Source organism: Capricornis sumatraensis, chromosome 1 (assembly GCF_032405125.1).
Source record: "Capricornis sumatraensis isolate serow.1 chromosome 1, serow.2, whole genome shotgun sequence".
Lineage (NCBI taxonomy): Eukaryota > Metazoa > Chordata > Mammalia > Artiodactyla > Bovidae > Capricornis > Capricornis sumatraensis.
Genome location: NC_091069.1, coordinates 56788405 through 56805935, shown reverse-complemented (window position 1 = coordinate 56805935; position 17531 = coordinate 56788405). Strand labels below are relative to the sequence as shown.

Here is a 17531-nt window from a genome sequence, read left to right as displayed (position 1 = left end):
ATTTTTATGGCTCTTTTGTTACTTGCAACCTCTGGCAGAACAAGAGATACTTCCAGTTTCGAAGGTCATTATTTTCTCTCCAGGTGATCAAGAGCAAGGACTCTGGAGGCTGTAGTATTTGAATTCCTCACCTGGGTGAATTTGGGCAAAATACTTCATCTTTCTGTGCTTTAGAATTCTAACCTGTGAAGCAGAACCAATAACCATTCCTTCGGCAGAGGATTGTGATGAAGATTAGATGAGTTAATGGGTATAAAGTTCTGACTGATATACACTACATCTTATAAAGGGATCTTTTAAACAGTATTTTTATTTGGCTGTGTAGGGTCTTAGCTGTGGCACACAGGATCTTCTGTCTTGCTGTGGGGGATCTTTGGTTGAAGCCTGTGAACTCTTAGTTGTGGCGTGTGGGATCTAGTTCCCTGACCAGGGATTGAACCGGGGCCCCCTGAATTGGGAACAAGGAGTCTTAGCCCCTGGCCCACCAGCGACATCCCCACAGTATATTCTAAACAAATATTTATTAAATAAAAATTTGAAATTCAGCTCAGCTGTCAGTGAAAGCAGGTGAGTCATGGGGTCCAATGGCTCCCACCTCAGCCCCTGCTCCTGTCTCTCCCAACCCACTTGGGGCCCCATCTCCCCAGGCCCAGGTGTCAGAACTGGTGCTAGTTTGGGTTATGACTCCAAACTATTGGCTCAGGACACAGCCCATCACTCAGGCCCCACAGGTCCTGCGCAGCTTTCACCACCTTTATCCTTTGCCCATGAGCACTGCGATGCAGACCTTCAGGGGCTGTGGACAGGCCATCCTCCTCCATCTGACTTCCCAGGGTCACTGAGTTCCCCTCCCTGTCCCTCTGGGGCCACTGTAGGACTGTCCTGACCCCAAAGCTTGACTGCAATCTCCTGGTCTTCCAACAGCATCGCGCCAGGTCTTTAGTGTGCTGACCCCTCACTATGCGGCATGGTTGAGGCCTAAGTCCCAACCAACTCCCAGTCCCCTTTTCTTGCTTGGTGTGGAGACCACTCCTCCTTACAGTGAAGCCCATGGTTCCCTCTTGAGGGCCGGACTCTGTCATTATCTTCTCTCAGCCCTGCCCTGCTGCGGTTGAGATGGAGATGAGCTCAAGGATTCATTCACTACTTGGCTATGGTTGAACCAGCTGCTTCAGACTCTCAAGAAGTTGCTTCCAGGGCAGGTCTCCATTGGCTGTTGGCTAGAGGTTTACTGTAATTCTTTGCATTGGAGTCCTTTCCACAAGGCAGCTCACAATATGGCATCTGGCTTTCCCTAGAACAAGCAAGTGAGAGAGCCAGGGGGTGCCTGCAAGGTGGAAGTCAGAGTTGCTGTGTAACCAGTAAGAAATATGTATTTGGTCTTTGGTTCCTGATAGAGAGTTCTCGAATTCCAGGGAATTTCCCAGTAGGAGAGACAGCAACCTTTTTTTCTCTCAAGGCAACTCTTGGCAGCCCCTAGATGGCTTCAGGGTGGCTGTTGGTCACAGGAAGACAGAGGCATGATTAGTGGATTAGGACTTTCAGCCCTATCCTCCCAGTCTCTGGGGAAGAAGAAGAGGCTGGAGACTGAGCTAATCATGATAGCCAATGATTCAGTTAATCATGCCTACATAACAAAACCTCAGCTGGACTTCACTGGTGGTCCAGTGATTAAGAATCCACCTTTCAATGCAGGTTCTAGGGGATGCAAGTTCATTTCCTGGTTGGGAAGCTAAGATCCCACACATTCATTGTTCAGTTGTTAGGTCATGTTTGACTCTTTGCAACCCCATGAACTGAAGCACACCAGGCTTCCCTGTCCTTCACTATCTCCTGGAGTTTGCTCAAACTCATGTCCATCGAGTCAGTGATGCCATTCAACCATCTCGTCCTCTGTTGCCCCCTTCTCCTCTTGCCCTCAATCTTTCCCGGCATCAGGGTCTTTTCCAGTGAGCTAGCTCTTCATATCAAGTGGCCAAAGTATAGGAGGTTCAGCATCAGTCCTTCCAATGAAAATTCAGGGTTGATTTCCTTGTGATCTCCTTGCTGTCCAAGGGACTCACAAGAGTCTTCTCCTGCACCATCGTGGGGCAACTAAACCCACACACAACAACTAGAGAGCCTGTGCACCACAACTACTGAGCTTGTGTGCTCTCGAGCTCATGCTCTGCAACAAGAGACGCTCATGTGTGCCACAATCAGAGAAAGCCCATGCAGGGCAATGAACACCCTGTGCACCACAAGGAAGAACCAGCACAGTGCAAAAAAAGATAGAAAACTCCATAAAAACACAAAATCATGGCTTTCCAGGTTGATGAAAATATGGAGGTGCTGGGAAGGTGGTGCACTTGGGGCAGGTACGGAAGCTCTGAGACCTTCCACCACCTCTCACCCCGTGCATCTCTTCCACTTGGCTGTTCCTGGGTTGTATCCTTTATAATAAATTCATAATAATAAGTGCAGTATTTTCCTGAGTTCTGTGAGCCATTCTAGCAAAACGTGAACCTGATAAGGGGGCCATGGAAACCATGATTTATAGCTGGTTTGTCAGAAGTACAGGTAATAATGCTGGGACTTATGACTGACATCTGTGGCTGGGGTGGGGCAAGGGGGACAGTCTTGTGAGACTGAGCCCTTACCCTGTGGGGTCTGTGCTGACTTAAAGCAGATAGTGTCAGAATTGAAATGAATTGTAGGACACCCAGCTGGTGTGAGAGCTGGTTGTTGATATGGAAAAATGCACAAATTTGGTGTTAGAGATGTTATGAATGGAAACAGCTTTACAAAGACATAAAAGGCATCGACTGGAAAAAAAGAAATAAAGCTTCCTATGGTTAGATGATGTGATTGTCTACATAGAAAATCTAAGGGTTTCCACAGAAGAAACTTCTTGAACTAATAAGTGAATTTAGCAGTCACAGGATACAAGGACAACACACACACATGAATCTATATTCTTATTTGTTACCAATGTGCAAGTGGAAACTCAAATTTTAAACAAGATCAATCTAGGACTTCTCTGGTGGTCCAGTGGTTAAGAATCTGACTTTCGGTGCAGGAGATGCAGGTCCTTGGTCAGGGGACTAAGATCCCTCATGTCCTGCATGATGTAAAAAAGATTCTGCATGCCACAACTAAAACCAAACGCAAATAAATAAATATTTTTAAAAATCAATACCATTTTTAATATTTAAAATATAAAATACTTAGGCATAATCTAATATATGTACAGGATTGGTATGATGAAAACTATAACACTAATGAAAGCCATCAAAGAAGACCTAAATAGAAGGGCATACCATGTTCGTGAGTTGGCTATTAATAATTCTCCCTAAATTCTTTAAGACTTTGACTGTGTGGATCATAATAAGCCGTGGAAACTTTTAAAGAGATGGGAATACCAGACCGTCTACTGTCTCCTGAGAAACTTGTATGTGGGTCAAGAAGCAGGAGTTAGAACCCTGTATGGAACAACTGATTGGTTCAAGATTGAGAAAGGAGTATGACAGGGCTGTCTGCTGTTTGTTTAATCTATACACTGAGTACATCATGAGAAATGCCAGGCTGGATGAGTTGCAAGCTAGAATCAAGATAGGTGAGAGAAACATCAACAATCTCAGATATGATACCACTCTAATGGCAGAAAGTGAAGAGGAACTAAAGAGCCTCTTGATGAGGGTGAAGGAGGAGAGTGAAAGAGCCAGCTTAAAACTAAACATTATAAAAACTAATATGGCATCCGGTCCCATACTTCATGGCACATAGAAGGGGAAAAGGTGGAAGTGGTGACAGATTTCCTCTTCTTGGCCTCTAAAATCACTGCGGATGGTGACTGCAGCCTGAAACCAGAAGATGATTGCTTCTTGGCAGGAAAGCTATGACAAGCCTAGACAGTGTGCTAAAAAGCAGAGACATCCATTACTCTGCTGACAAAGATCCATATAGTCCAGGCTATGGTCTTCCCAGTGGTCACGTAGGGTCACGTATGGACCATATAAAAGGCAGAGTGCCTAAGAATTGATGCCTTCTAACTGTGATGCTGGAGAAGACTCCTCAGAGTCCCTTGGACAGCAAGGAGATCAAACCAGTCAGTCTTGAAATCAACCCTGAACACTTGTTGGAAGGACTGATGCTGAAGCTAAAGCTTCAGTATTTTGGTCACCTGATGCAAACAGCTGACTCATTGGAAAAGTCTCTGATGCTGGGAAAGATGGAAGGCAGAAGAAGAGGGTGTCAGAAGATGAGATGGCTGGATGACATCACCAATACAATGGACATGACCTTGGGCAAACTTTGGGAGATGGTAAGGGAGAGACCATTACTTTACTAGCATGTGAGATGAGTGCAATTGTGCGGTAGTTTGAGCATTCTTTGGCATTGCCTTTCTTTGGGATTGGAATGAAAATGAACATTTTCCAGTCCTGTGGCCACTGCTGAGTTTTCCAAATTTTCTGGCATATTGAGTGCAGCACTTTCACAGCATCATCTTTCAGGATTTGAAATAGTTCAACTGGAATTCCATCACCTCCACTAGCTTTGTTCATAGTGATGCTTCCTAAGGCCCACTTGACTTCACATTCCAGGATGTCTGGCTCTAGGTGAGTGATCACACCATCGTGATTATCTTGGTTATGAAGATCTTTTTTGTACAGTTCTTCTGTGTATTCTTGCCACCTCTTCTTAATATCTTCTGCTTCTGTTAGGTCCTACCATTTCTGTCCTTTATTGAGCCCATCTTTGCATGAAATGTTCCCTTGGTATCTCTAATTTTTTTGAAGAGATCTCTAGTCTTTCTCATTCTGTTGTTTTCCTCTATTTCTTTGCATTGATCGCTGAGGAAGGCTTTCTTATCTCTCCTTGTTTTTCTTTGGAACTCTGCGTTCAGATGCTTATATCTTTTCTCTTTTGCTTTTTGCTTCTCTTCTTTTCACAGCTATTTGTAAGGCCTCCTGAGACAGCCATTTTGCTTTTTTGCATTTCTTTTCCATGGGGATGGTCTTGATCCCTGTCTCCTGTACAATGTCATAAACCTCCGTCCATAGCTCATCAGGCATTCTGTCTATCAGATCTAATCCCTTAAGTCTATTTCTCACTTCCACTGTATCCCATAAGGGATTTGATTTAGGTCATACTTGAACTGTCTAGTGCTTTGAACCATGAACTTCCAGATGTTCAAGCTGGTTTTAGAAAAGGCAGAGGAACCAGAGATCAAATTGCCAACATCCGCTGGATCATCAAAAAAGCAAGAGTTCCAGAAAAACATCTATTTCTGCTTTATTGACTATGCCAAAGCCTTTGACTGTGTGGATCACAACAAACTGTGGAAAATTCTGAAGGAGATGGGAATACCAGACCACCTGACCTGCCTCTTGAGAAATCTGTATGCAGGTCAGGAAGCAACAGTTGGAATTGGACATGGAACAACAGACTGGTTCCAAACAGGAAAAGGAGTACGTCAAAGCTGTATATTGTCACCCTGCTTATTTAACTTCTATGCAGAGTACATCATGAGAAATGCTGGGCTGGAAGAAGCACAAGCTGGAATCAAGATTGCCGGAAGAAATATCAATAACCTCAGATATGGAGATGACACTACCCTTATGGCAGAAGGTGAAGAGGAATTAAAAAGCCTCTTGATGAAAGTGAAAGAAGAGAGTGAAAAAGTTGGCTTAAAGCTCAACGATCAGAAAATGAAGATCATGGCATCTGGTCCCATCACCTCCTGGGAAATAGATGGGGAAACAATGGAAACAGTGTCAGACTTTATTGTTTTGGGCTCCAAAATCACCACAGATGGTGATTGCAGCCATGAAATTAAAAGATGCTTACTCCTTAGAAGGAAAGTTACGACCAACCTAGATAGCATATTGAAAAGCAGAGATATTACTTTGCCAGCAAAGGTCCGTCTAGTCAAGGATATAGTTTTTCCAGTGGTCATGTATGGATGTGAGAGTTGGACTGTGAAGGAAGCTGAGCGCCGAAGAATTGATGCTTTTGAACTGTGGTGTTGGAGAAGACTCTTGAGAGTCCCTTGGAATGCAAGGAGATCCAACCAATCCATCCTAAAGGAGACCAGTCCTGGGTGTTCATTGGAAGGACTGATGGTGAGGCTGAAACTCCAATACTTTGGCCACCTCATGTGAAGAGTTGACTCATTGGAAAAGACCCTGATGCTGTGAGGGACTGGGGGCAGGAGCAGAAGGGGACGACAGAGGATGAGATGGCTGGGTGACATCACCGACTCAATGCACATGAGTTTGGGTGAACTCTGGGAGTTGGTGATGGACAGGGAGGCCTGGCGTGCTGCGTGTGGTTCATGGGGTTACAAAATGTTGGACACGACTGAGCGACTGAACTGAACTGAACTGAACTGAAAGGAGAGAGAGACCTGGCATGTGCAGTCCAGGGGGGTTGCAAAAAGTTGAACACAACTGGGTGACTAAACAACAACAGCAACAACAAATTCATTAAAACTCAATTCAAGAAAAAATCCAAGAAAAGTTTTTATAGACATAGACATGATATTCTAAAGTTAATAAATAAAGGCAAAAAATAGCACAATGTTGGAAAACAATAATGAAATGGACAGAATTACAGTACCCATTTTGAAGCTTAAAATAGGGACTTCCCTGGTGCTTCACTGGTTAAGACTCTGCGATTCCAGTGCAGGGGGTATGCATGCATTTGATCTCTGGTCAGCGAAGTAAGATCCCACATGAGAAGTAAGATCCCATATGAGAAGTAAGATTCCACATGCTCTGTGGTGAAGACAAAAAAAAAAAGCTAAAATAACCCAAGGGAAATGAAAAGTGAAAGTTGCTCAGTCGCATCTGACTCTTTGCAACCTCATAGACTATACAGTTCATGGAATTCTCTAGGCCAGAATACTGGAATGGGTAGCCTTTCCCTTCTCCAGGGGATCTTCCCAGCCCACGAACTGAAGCCAAGTCTTCCGCATTGCAGGCGGATTCTCTACCAGCTGAGCCACAGGGGAAGCCCTAAATAACCCAGACAGTGTCCTACTGGTGACACTGAGATACACAGACCAATGAAATAGGATAGAGAGAAAAATGGAGATTGGATTTTTGACATTGGTTTAGTGGAGGAAGGATAATATTTCCAGCAAATGATACTGGAATAATTCTATATCCATATGCAAAAAAAATGAACTTCATGCCTTATATTTTAAAGTTAAGTCAAATGGATTACAGAGACAACATTAAAAACTTTTGTACATCAAAGGACACTCTCAAGAGGATGAAAAGACAACCCACAGAATAAGAGAAAATATTTCATATAAATATTCATAATCATATACCAAGTTTAAAAATGGGCAAAGGGCTTACCTTGACATCTCTCCAATAAGATATACAGTTAGCCAGTAAGCACGTGAAAAGATGCTCAGTATTACTAGTCATAAGGGAAATGTAAACCAAACCCAGTATAAGATACCACTTCACATTAATTAGAATGGATACTTTTTTTTAATGGAAAATAACAAGTTTCAGTGAGAATGTGGAGAAGTTAGAACACTGTGCATTGTTGCTGCAATTGTAAAATGGTGCAGCAACTGTGGAAATAATGAAAATGGTTAATTTTATATTTTGTGAATTTAAAATCAATAAAAATGGAATGTCATCAAAACAAAAACCTTCACGCTGTGAAAGAAACTATTAAGAGAATGAACAGATAAACCACAGACTGGAAGAAATTATTTACACAAATTATATGTGGTAAGGACTTGTTTCCAGAATATATCGGAAACCGAACCCAGTAAGAAGACAAACAAACCAATCAAGATATGGATGGGCAAAATAAACATTTCACCAGAGAAGATATATGAGTGTCTAATAAGCATGTGAAAGCTGTTGCATGTCATTAGTCAATTTGGAAAAGTAAATTAAAACCACATTGAGAGGCCATTATATCCTCATTCAGATCACTATAATTAAAAGAACTCTTGGGATTAAGCCAAGAGTTAATACACTACCAAGTGTATTTCCAACACACAGCAGGGACAAGGGAAAAATGCCAGTGGGGTTCTACCAGCCTCAGTGGACCTGCTCCAAAGTGGACATTGGCTAGAACTCCATTGACTCCCATTTACTCCTTTGCCCTACAGGCTCCTGTCCTTTAGGGGCCATGGATCTCAGGCTATCAAAGTCAACTGGGAATCTGTGGGCAAATTTTCTCCAAATTTTAGGTATTTCCCAATGCTTAATTACCCAGGTTAATAGCTATAGGTCCCAGTTGGGAGAAGGCCAAAAGGAATCATTACCATATTCAGTTGCCATTCATCACCAGGGCCATCTGCCTAGAGTTCCAGTCTCTTTTTTTATATTTTAATTTTAATTTTTTGGCCATGCTGCAGTGCTTGCAAGATCTTAGCTCCCTGACTAGGGACTGAACCCTATGGCAATGAAAATGCCAAGTTCTAACTGCTGGACCGCCAGGGTTCCCTCCAGCCTCTTCTTTAGTCGATGGATTCTGGGTTCAAAAACTGGCTCTGTGTAGAAATAGGCAAGAGGGTGTGCCTTTATCAGGGATTCTCTGGTGGCTCAGTGGTAAAAAATACAACTGCAGTGCAGGAGACGCAGGAGATGAAGGTTCGATCCCTGGGTCAGGAACACCCCCTGGAGGAGGAAATGGCAACCCACTCCAGTATTCTTGCCTGGGCAATCCCATGGACAGAGGAGCCTGGTGGGCTACAGTCCATGGGGTCACAAAGATTTGCACATGACTGAGCATGCATGTGACTTCATCATTGTCATCCTGGATTTCTCAGTTTGAGTACTGCTCTTGCTGGCTAACCAACTGTTTTGTCCGTGGCCATGCCAAAATGTTTCTGTCACCATCTCCATAGCTCCCTTCTGCCCTGATCCATTGCTGGCTGCCACATCAGCCTTGGTGCTTGCAGGGATTATTGCAACCCTCCGGAGTTCAGGTGGTAAATGCTGCCACTTATTCTCTATTGCTTTGTAGTCCTTCCTGGCCCATTGTTGACAGAGCCCTTGCGTAGGAGGAAAGATTCCCACTATTGCTCCGGAAATTTGTAAAGTGTACAAAGGGACCCCTTGGAGGTCTTCAAGAGGGTTGGGCAGTGGGTGGCTTTTCCATTAGGTGTTTATGCACTGCCCCCAAGTGGCCACATCCTGAACTTCATCCTTATTTCTTGACTGGAGGTTGGCTCTCCAGATTCTGTCTCTGCCTGAAGAACCTCCGACCTCACGCTGCTGGAACATACCCCATCCCAGTGGCCAGTGTGACCTGGGGCAGGTTATGTAACCTTTCTGGGTCTCAGGGTTAGGTTCTTTGTAAAATAGGGTAATGATAGTGAATTAAATGAGATGATGAATTTATACATCTAAATTCCTGGTTTAAAGGAGAAGGAAATGGCATCCCACTTCAGCATTCTTACCTGGATAATTCCATGGACAGAGGAGCCGGGCAGGCTACGGTCCACGGGGTTTCAAAGAGTTGAACACGACTGAAGCAACTGAGCACAAACTAAGGACGGAATAAACATTAGCTGCCACCAGTAGTAAAGAATCCACCTACCAGTGCAGGAGGTGTAAGAAATGCAGGCTCGATCCCTGGGTGGGGGGAGATCCCCTGAAAGAAGGCAGGGCAACTCATGACAGTATTCTTACCTGGAGAATCCCATGGACGGAGGAGCCTGGCGGGCTACAGTCCATAGGGTCTCAAAGAGTTGGATACGACTCAAGTGACTTAGCATGCATGCATGTCTCATTAGCTATCATGCCAGATGAATTTTCCTTTGTCTAATTCGAGTCAGACCACCCGGTCAGTTTCTCGGCTCCCGCACCGGTGGAGCCTGGGGAAACTTGTTTCATCCCTGCTTTTCAGTGTCAAGCATTCCCCAGGCGGCAGCATGGTAGCTGACAGGGCAATGAGAATCACCGCTTCAGCTGCCAGGCTGGCTGGCCACACTTCCACGGGCTGCAAGGAGGTACTGAGCCCATGTGGATTTGGATCAAACGTTACATACACGGACAGAAAAAGCAAAATCAGCGTGGTGTCGGCAACTGGTGTCCCCACAGGACAACCCCGAGCTGATGGTTTGAGTGACAGATGGCAGGGGTGGTGGGCTGCTCTGCTGTGCAGAAGCCCAGACTCAACTTGAGCCAAGCAGTTTCATGAACTGACTCAGGGGCTGCAGATGCATCCTTCTGAAAGCCAAAGAGACAGGTGGGAACCAGGGTGTGGATGAGAAATGGCCTCACAGCAGGCTCCTGAATGGTAGAGAGGCCCAGGTAGCTCAGGGGTAAAGAACTGGCCTGCCAGGGGTAGATGCAGGGTTTGATTGCTGGGTCAGGAAGATCCCCTGGAGAAGAAAATGGTGACCCACTCCAGTACTCTGCCTGGAATATCCCATGCACAGAGAAGGCTGGTGGGCCTCAGTCCATGGGGTCGCAAAGAGTTGGACACGACTTAGGGACTAAATAACAATAACAGGTTGGAAAGGGCCTTAGGGCAGCAACTCTCTAGGCAACTCACCTCCCGTTGACCTAAGTTACTGCAGGATGATCCTGTAAGACACAAGCTGGAGTACAGTTGAGGGGCACCAGGGCAGAGCTTCTGCTGGGCACTTGGTTTCATCATCTGTAATACAGGGATAAAAGAATACCTAACACAGGTATATACATATACATATTTAGAGAACGTTCACATGCGATTTATCATCTTAAAATATACGCTTAAGTGCTTTAGTATATTCACAGAATTGTGCGACTGTCACCACTACCTAATTCTGAACATCCTCTTCACTTCAAAAACTGAGGACTTCCTTGATGGTCCAGTGGCTAGGACTCTGTGCTCCCAATGCAGAGGGCCCAGGTTCGGTCCCTGGTCAGGAAACTAGAGCCCGCATGCTACAACCAAGCCTTCGCATGCCGCCGCAAAGATCAGACAGCCCACAAGCCACAAGTAAGACCCGATGCAGCCAAATAAACAAACATTAATAACAAAAGAAAACAAAATAAACTGCACTCATTAGCTGTCACTCTCCATTCTCCTGTCTCCCTGGCCCCTGGTGACCACTAATCCACTTTCTGTCTCTGTGGATTTGTCTATTCTGGTCATTTCATTTAAATGGAATCATACAACATATGGCCTTTTGTGTCTAGCTTCTTTCATTTACCTTAAAGTTTTCAAGGCCCATCCAAGTTGTTGCGTGTGTCAGAACATCATTCTTCTTTACGGTCAAATGATACTCTACCACACAGATATATCCTGTTTTATTTATCCACTCATCACTTAAAGGACATTTGGGTTGCTTCTACTTTCTTGTTATTATGAGTAATGCTGCTCTGAACACTCATGTATATGTTTTTGTGTGAACAAATGTTTTTAATTTTCTTGAGTGTATACCTAGGAGTGGAATTGATGGGTCATATGGAGAAGGAAATGGCAACCCACTCCAGTATTCTTGCCTGGGAAATCCATGGACAGAGTAGCTTGGTGGGCTACAGTCCATGGGGTTGCAAAAGAATCAGACACAACTGAGTGACTGAACAACAACAATGGTAACTATGTTTAATCTTTTGAGAAACTGCCAAACTCTTATCCACAATAACTGAGTATTTTATATTGGTGTGAACCTTTAAAATAATAAAAATCACTCTTAATAGCATGTGGCCCTCAATTGTCATCCTTTCATCCCATAAATATTTATGGAGCTAACTACTATGTGCCGAGCATCATTGTACATGCAGGGATTTAGTGACAAATAATACTGACAGAAAGCTGGGACTCATGTGTGTGCATGTATATATGTTTATGTATGTGCACAGGGGTATGTGTGTATGTGTATATATGTGTGTTATACACGTGTATGTGTATGGGTATATGTTTATGTATGTGAGTGTGTCTGTTTATGTGTGTATGTGTGTATGAATGTATCTGTGTATATATGTATTCAGTTCAGTTCAGCTCAGTTCTGTCGCTCAGTCATGTCTGACTCTTTGCGACCCCATGAACTGCAGCACACCAGGCCTCCCTGTCCATCACCAACTCCCTGAGTTTACCCAAATTCATGTATATATTATGTTGGAGCAAAAGTAATTGCGGCCTCGCATTGTTGAATTTTTCTGTTTGATATTGGAATATATTCTTAAATAAATGTGGCTATGTTATACATCATTTTAATGTGCATTTCTTGCTTTATGTTTTTTTCACTAATGACTTATTACTTGCTGTTTTTTAATATTTATTTTAGACCAGGGAAATGATGTTAGACAAAAATCTAATTCAAACGATTTTATTATTTGAGTTCAAAATGGGTCGTAAAGCAGTGGAGACAACTCACAACATCAACAATGCATTTGGCCCAGGAACTGCTAACAAACGTACAGTGCAGTGGTGGTTCAAGAAGTTTTGCAAAGGAGATGAGAGCCTTGAAGATGAGGAGTGCAGTGGCCACCCATCGGAAGTTGACAATGACCAATCGAGAGCTATCGTTGAAGCTGATCCTCCTACAACTACAGAAGTTGCCAAAGAACTCAGTGTTGACCATTCTGTGGTTGTTTGGCATTTGAAGCAAATTGGAAAGGTGAAAAAGCTTGATAAGTGGGTGCCTCCTGAGCTGACAGCAAATTAAAAAAATGTTGTTTTGAAGTGTTATCTTTGCTTATTCTACCCAACAACAATGTATCATTTCTTGGTTTAATTGTGACGTGCGATGAAAAGCGGATTTTTACAATTGGTGACGACCAGCTTAGTGGATGGAGCGAGAAGTTTCAAAGCACTTCCCAAAGCCAAACTTTCACCAAAAAATGTCATGGTCGCTGTTTGGTGGTCTGCCCAATTCTCTCTAGGACAGTGCCCGACTGCATGTGACACAACCAAGGCTTCAAACGATGAATGAATTGGGCTACAAAGTTTTGCCTCGTCTGCCGTATTCACCTGACCTCTTGCCAACCGACTATCGCTTCTTCAAGCATCTGGAAAACTTTCGGCAGGGAAAATGCTTCCATAACTAGTAGGAGGCAGAAAATGCTTTCCAAGAGTTTGTTGAATACCAAAGCATAGATTTTTACACTATAGGAATAAGCAAACTTATTTCTCATTGGCAAAAATGTGTTGATTTTAATGGTTCCTATTTTGATCAATAAAGACGTATTTGAGCCTAGTTATAAAGATTTTAAAACTCATGGTCCAAAACTGTGATCACTTCTGCACTAAGCTAATATATGTGTGTTTAGGTGTGTGCATGTGTGCATATGTGTATGTGTATATGTGTGTGTGTATATGTGTGCGTATGAGGGGGCGTCAGATGGTGAGAGGAGTGTTGGGGAAGCAATGAAGCCCGGCAGGGACTGGGGGCGTCTGGGGTGCGGGAATCGCTGTTTTTAACTGAAGGATCAGGAAAGGTCTCACAGACAAAGAGGAGGAAGTGAGGGAAGGCGGACCCTCCAAGAGAAGGAACTAAGAAGGCAAAGTCCCCTGAGGACACCGAGGTGGCCTGCAAGTCTGAGGCCAGGGAGGAAAGAGAGCAGCGAAGATGAGCACAGAAGAGTGACGCTAAGGACACCTTGCAGCGCCCTGGGGCCATGGCAAGACCGCTGCCTTCATTCTCAGAGAGAAGGGTGCTTTGAGGGGATTTGAGGGGCGAAGGGACCGCATCGCCCCTGGTTCTAACAAGGTGGCCCAGCCGCTGCACTGAGGACTGATCCTGAGGAGATGGGGATGCTGGTGGGGAGACCACGGCAATGGCCTCGCGGGAGATGGTGGTGACCTGGGCCCAGGCAGCGTGGAGATGGTGAGGAAGGGCCAGTTCCTGGGCAAGCTGTGGAATTAGAGTCAGCAGGATTCACAGACGAAATGGCTGTGGAGACGCACAGGGTGAAGGCGACGTGAAGACAGGCAGGGACTGGAGCAATGCGGCCACAAGCCAAGGAAGGCCTGGAACCACCAGGGCTGGCAGAGGCAAGGAAGGGGCCAGAGCACCTCCAGAGGGAGTGTGGTGGCTGACACTGGCTTTGTGACCCCTGGTTTCAGGAAGAAGTGTGAGACTATACGTTTCTGTTACTTTAAGCTACCCAGTTTGTGGTATTTGTTATGGCAGCCTCATGGCACCTGGAGTGCCCCAGTAGGCACTTGAAAAAATAAATAAATGGATGTGAACTACAAGGAAACAAAGAGAAGAAAGTGATTCCAGCCGATTTTGCCCTAAGCAACTGAAGAGAAAGCAGACTGGGGACCTCCCTGGTGGACCAGGGGTTAAGATTCTGAGCTTCTACTGCTGGGGGCACGGGTTAGATCCCTGGTCCAGGAAATAAGATCTCACAGACACCGTGTATGACCAAAAAAAAAAAAAAAGTAAGCAGACCGTGCTATTCGGTATGCTGGGGACGACTCTGCTTTGTCCTCTGTAAACTCAAGTGCCTGAACAGTGCCCAGCACTTAGGAGGAGGGCTCAACATACTGAGTCAATGGACAGGAGGCAGGGTGCTTAGGAGGGTCTTGGTTAATCTTATTCTTTAGACCTGTGGTCACCTGACCTAGAGGGATACCTCCGTCCTCTGATTGCAAACTCTTCAGTTAAAGACTCTTGAGTTTTTGTGGCTTTTATAGGTCACTGAGCTTCAGTGGAGATGGTTGCTAGAATCTCTTACAAGCGTTAATCAGTGTGCTGCCTTTGCAGAAGCTCGTGTTTTCCTCTGTCTGGGGCATGTGCCCAGGGAAATCTTCACATTGTTCTCTGTCACCTGACTGATCACCTATATTTATTGAATGATTATTTTGTGCCAGGCACTGACTGAGCACATTATTTAATATTATTATTAGTTTCATTTAATAGTGAGGAAACTGGCACAGTTTAAGGTTAATTATCTCAACCAAGATCACACAGCTAGTAAGTGGTGGATCTAGAACTGAAACCCACATCTGTGCTTGTACCCACTGCACTTTATCTTCTCCCTGTCATTTTTAAGGTGTGTTTCCATGGGAACTCCTGCATTCAGAGGGCAATCGGACATTTCCAACTCTGAACTTTAATCCATTCTCCAGGTTTAAACTTCACTTTTAACTCAACTACTTTCAAGCTCCATCCACTGCTCTTGATTTGAAAGCATGCATCTTTTAATCCATGAGGTGAATTTCAAGTTCTAGCCTTTGATTAAGGAACACCATCATCTCCCCACACCCTTGAGGTGAGTGACATCATTAATCCAAGGAATCCCCCCAAATTTCAGACTCTTGACCAATGATTGCCCAGGACTTGTCTTTTAGTCCAGTCATGGATTTGGTAGTTTTTTCCCTTTGGCCGAACCATGCAACCTGTGGGATCTTAGTTCCCTGACCAGGGATGGAAACTGGACCCCCACAATGAAAGCACTGTGTCTTAACCACTGGACCGCCAGGTAATTCCCTGACTTGGGTACTTTTAAAGTGGGAGAGGGAAACTTCAGGTGATGAATTGAACCCTAATTTCTTCTCTTTTAAAAAATTATTTAATTTTGGCTGTGCTGGGTCTTTGTTGCTGTGCATGGGCTTTCTCTAGTTGTGGTGAGTAGAGGCTACTCTTCATTGCAATGCACAGGTTTCTTATTGCATGGCTTCTCTTGTTGAGGTGCACAGGCTTCAGCATGTGGCTTTAGTAATTGTGGCTTGTGGGCTTTGGTTGCTCCAAGGCACGTGGAATCTTCCCGGAGCAGGGATCAAACCCATGATCCTTGCATTGGCAGATGGATTCTTGTGCACTGTACCACCAGGAGAGTCCTGAACCCTAGTCCCCTGAACATTCATATACATTCTTATCGCTCATTGCAATCTTTTCAACACTTCTCCTTTCCACGAATCTTATTCCATTCTTTTTCTTAACTACCATCTGTTATGGCAGTTAAAGAATTTATAGACATCTAAAAGCTGAAAAGTGTCCAACTCTTTGTGACCCCATGGATTATAAAGTCCATGGAATTCTCCAGGCCAGAATACCGGAGTGGGTAGCCTTTCCCTTCTCCAGCAGATCTTCCCAACTGAGGGATCAAACCCAGGTCTCCTGTATTGCAGGAGGATTCTTTACCAACTGAGCCACAAGGGAAACCCTCTAAAAGCTGAGCATTTTCCAAATACTTTATCAAAACTGCCCTAAATTCTAGGTGAAATGCTCTATAACAATGTCTACCTTATAACAGCATAGTAAGTTGTGAAAAGAAATCTTTGTTGCAACTTTTAACAAATCTTAGCCAATCCTTGGGTGCCTGGAAAGCAATTTGAGATTGGGCAGGGTGAAAAGAATGTCTGGCACCATGGCCACTGGACAAACACCTAGAAATCTATGCAGTGGGTTATGGTTTAATCAGATGGGACCTGGGTTCGACCCTTGGTCTGGGAAGACCCTTTATGCTGCAAAGTCACTAAGCTTGTGTACCATGACTACTAAGCCTGCATGCTGCAACTACCGAAGCCCATGCGTCTAGAGTCCATGCTCTGCAACAAGAGGAGCCACTGCGATGACAAGCCTGTACGCTGCAAGGAGGAGTAGCTCCCACTTGCTGCAACTAGAGAAAGCTCTTGCTCAGCAACGAAAACCGGGGGAAAAAATTGATCGGCAGCAAGCTTTGAACCTTCTCTCTGGCGGTGGGACTTCATGCAGTGCAGATAAAGTTCTGGGGTCTCCTCCCCAGTTCCGTCTCTGTAGTCTCACTTGTCCTGTGAGGCTGTGAGCAGGTAACTATTCCAAGGTCCTTGTCTGCACTGAGCAGAGGCCCCACCTTCCCCTCTCTGGCTCAGCAGTCTTCATGGTCATCCCAGGTGCCATCAGCAACGGGTCTTAAGGGAACTTGGATGGGTCCTTGAGAATTCTGCAGGCAAATGGGAGCTAAAACCTCAGGTGTCACTAGAAACACTAACAAAACACACACACAGATGGAAGACAGAGGAGATAGGAGAGGTAGCAGAGGGCCAAGAATAAGAGATCCATCGGGGCATTTTAAACTACCAAAGTTCCTTATAGAACAGTTAAGAATGCTATCACGTCTGTTGAGCATAACTTCTAAGACGGAAGCAACACAGTCACTGAAGCTCCACCATGAATGAAATGAAAAGTGCTGTGTATAACACAAAGTTTGTTTATATATACGTACCCCAAAATGTATTCAAATCAGAACACAGATAAGCTGGGTGACCAAGTGATGATGTTATAAAGATAATCCATATAAGGACTCAGTGTAAATTAGTCTGGGAACCTGTTACAACGTAACATGGTCGCTGCCATTCATTTGGGTTCACTCAAGCTCTTTTTTGCGAAGCAGCAAACTTTCATTAGCATGCTGTATATTCCAAAATGTTGTTTTTCACTGGTGAAACTAGTGTCCTGTTGGGGCTTCCCAGGTGGCATTAGTGGTAAAGAACTACAATCCATATGGTCACAAAATAGTCGTGCTTGGCTAAAACAGCTTATGTGACTAGGGTGTAAAACATCTATGAAATCTTCAACTCGAAGAAAGCGTGGCTGAAGCCTGCTTCCTAGTTGGTCTGGCACACTTGCTGATTTAGGAGTCCTGCAA

At 44.5% G+C, this 17531-nt stretch overlaps 1 non-coding gene across 1 annotated transcript; it reads left to right on the top strand.

Moving 5' to 3' along the window:
- The first annotated feature begins 10805 nt into the window (after positions 1 to 10805).
- On the top strand, positions 10806 to 10878 carry TRNAG-CCC (transfer RNA glycine (anticodon CCC)). Its single transcript has one exon. It is a non-coding gene; the product is annotated as a tRNA-Gly (tRNA).
- Positions 10879 to 17531: the final 6653 nt, after the last annotated feature.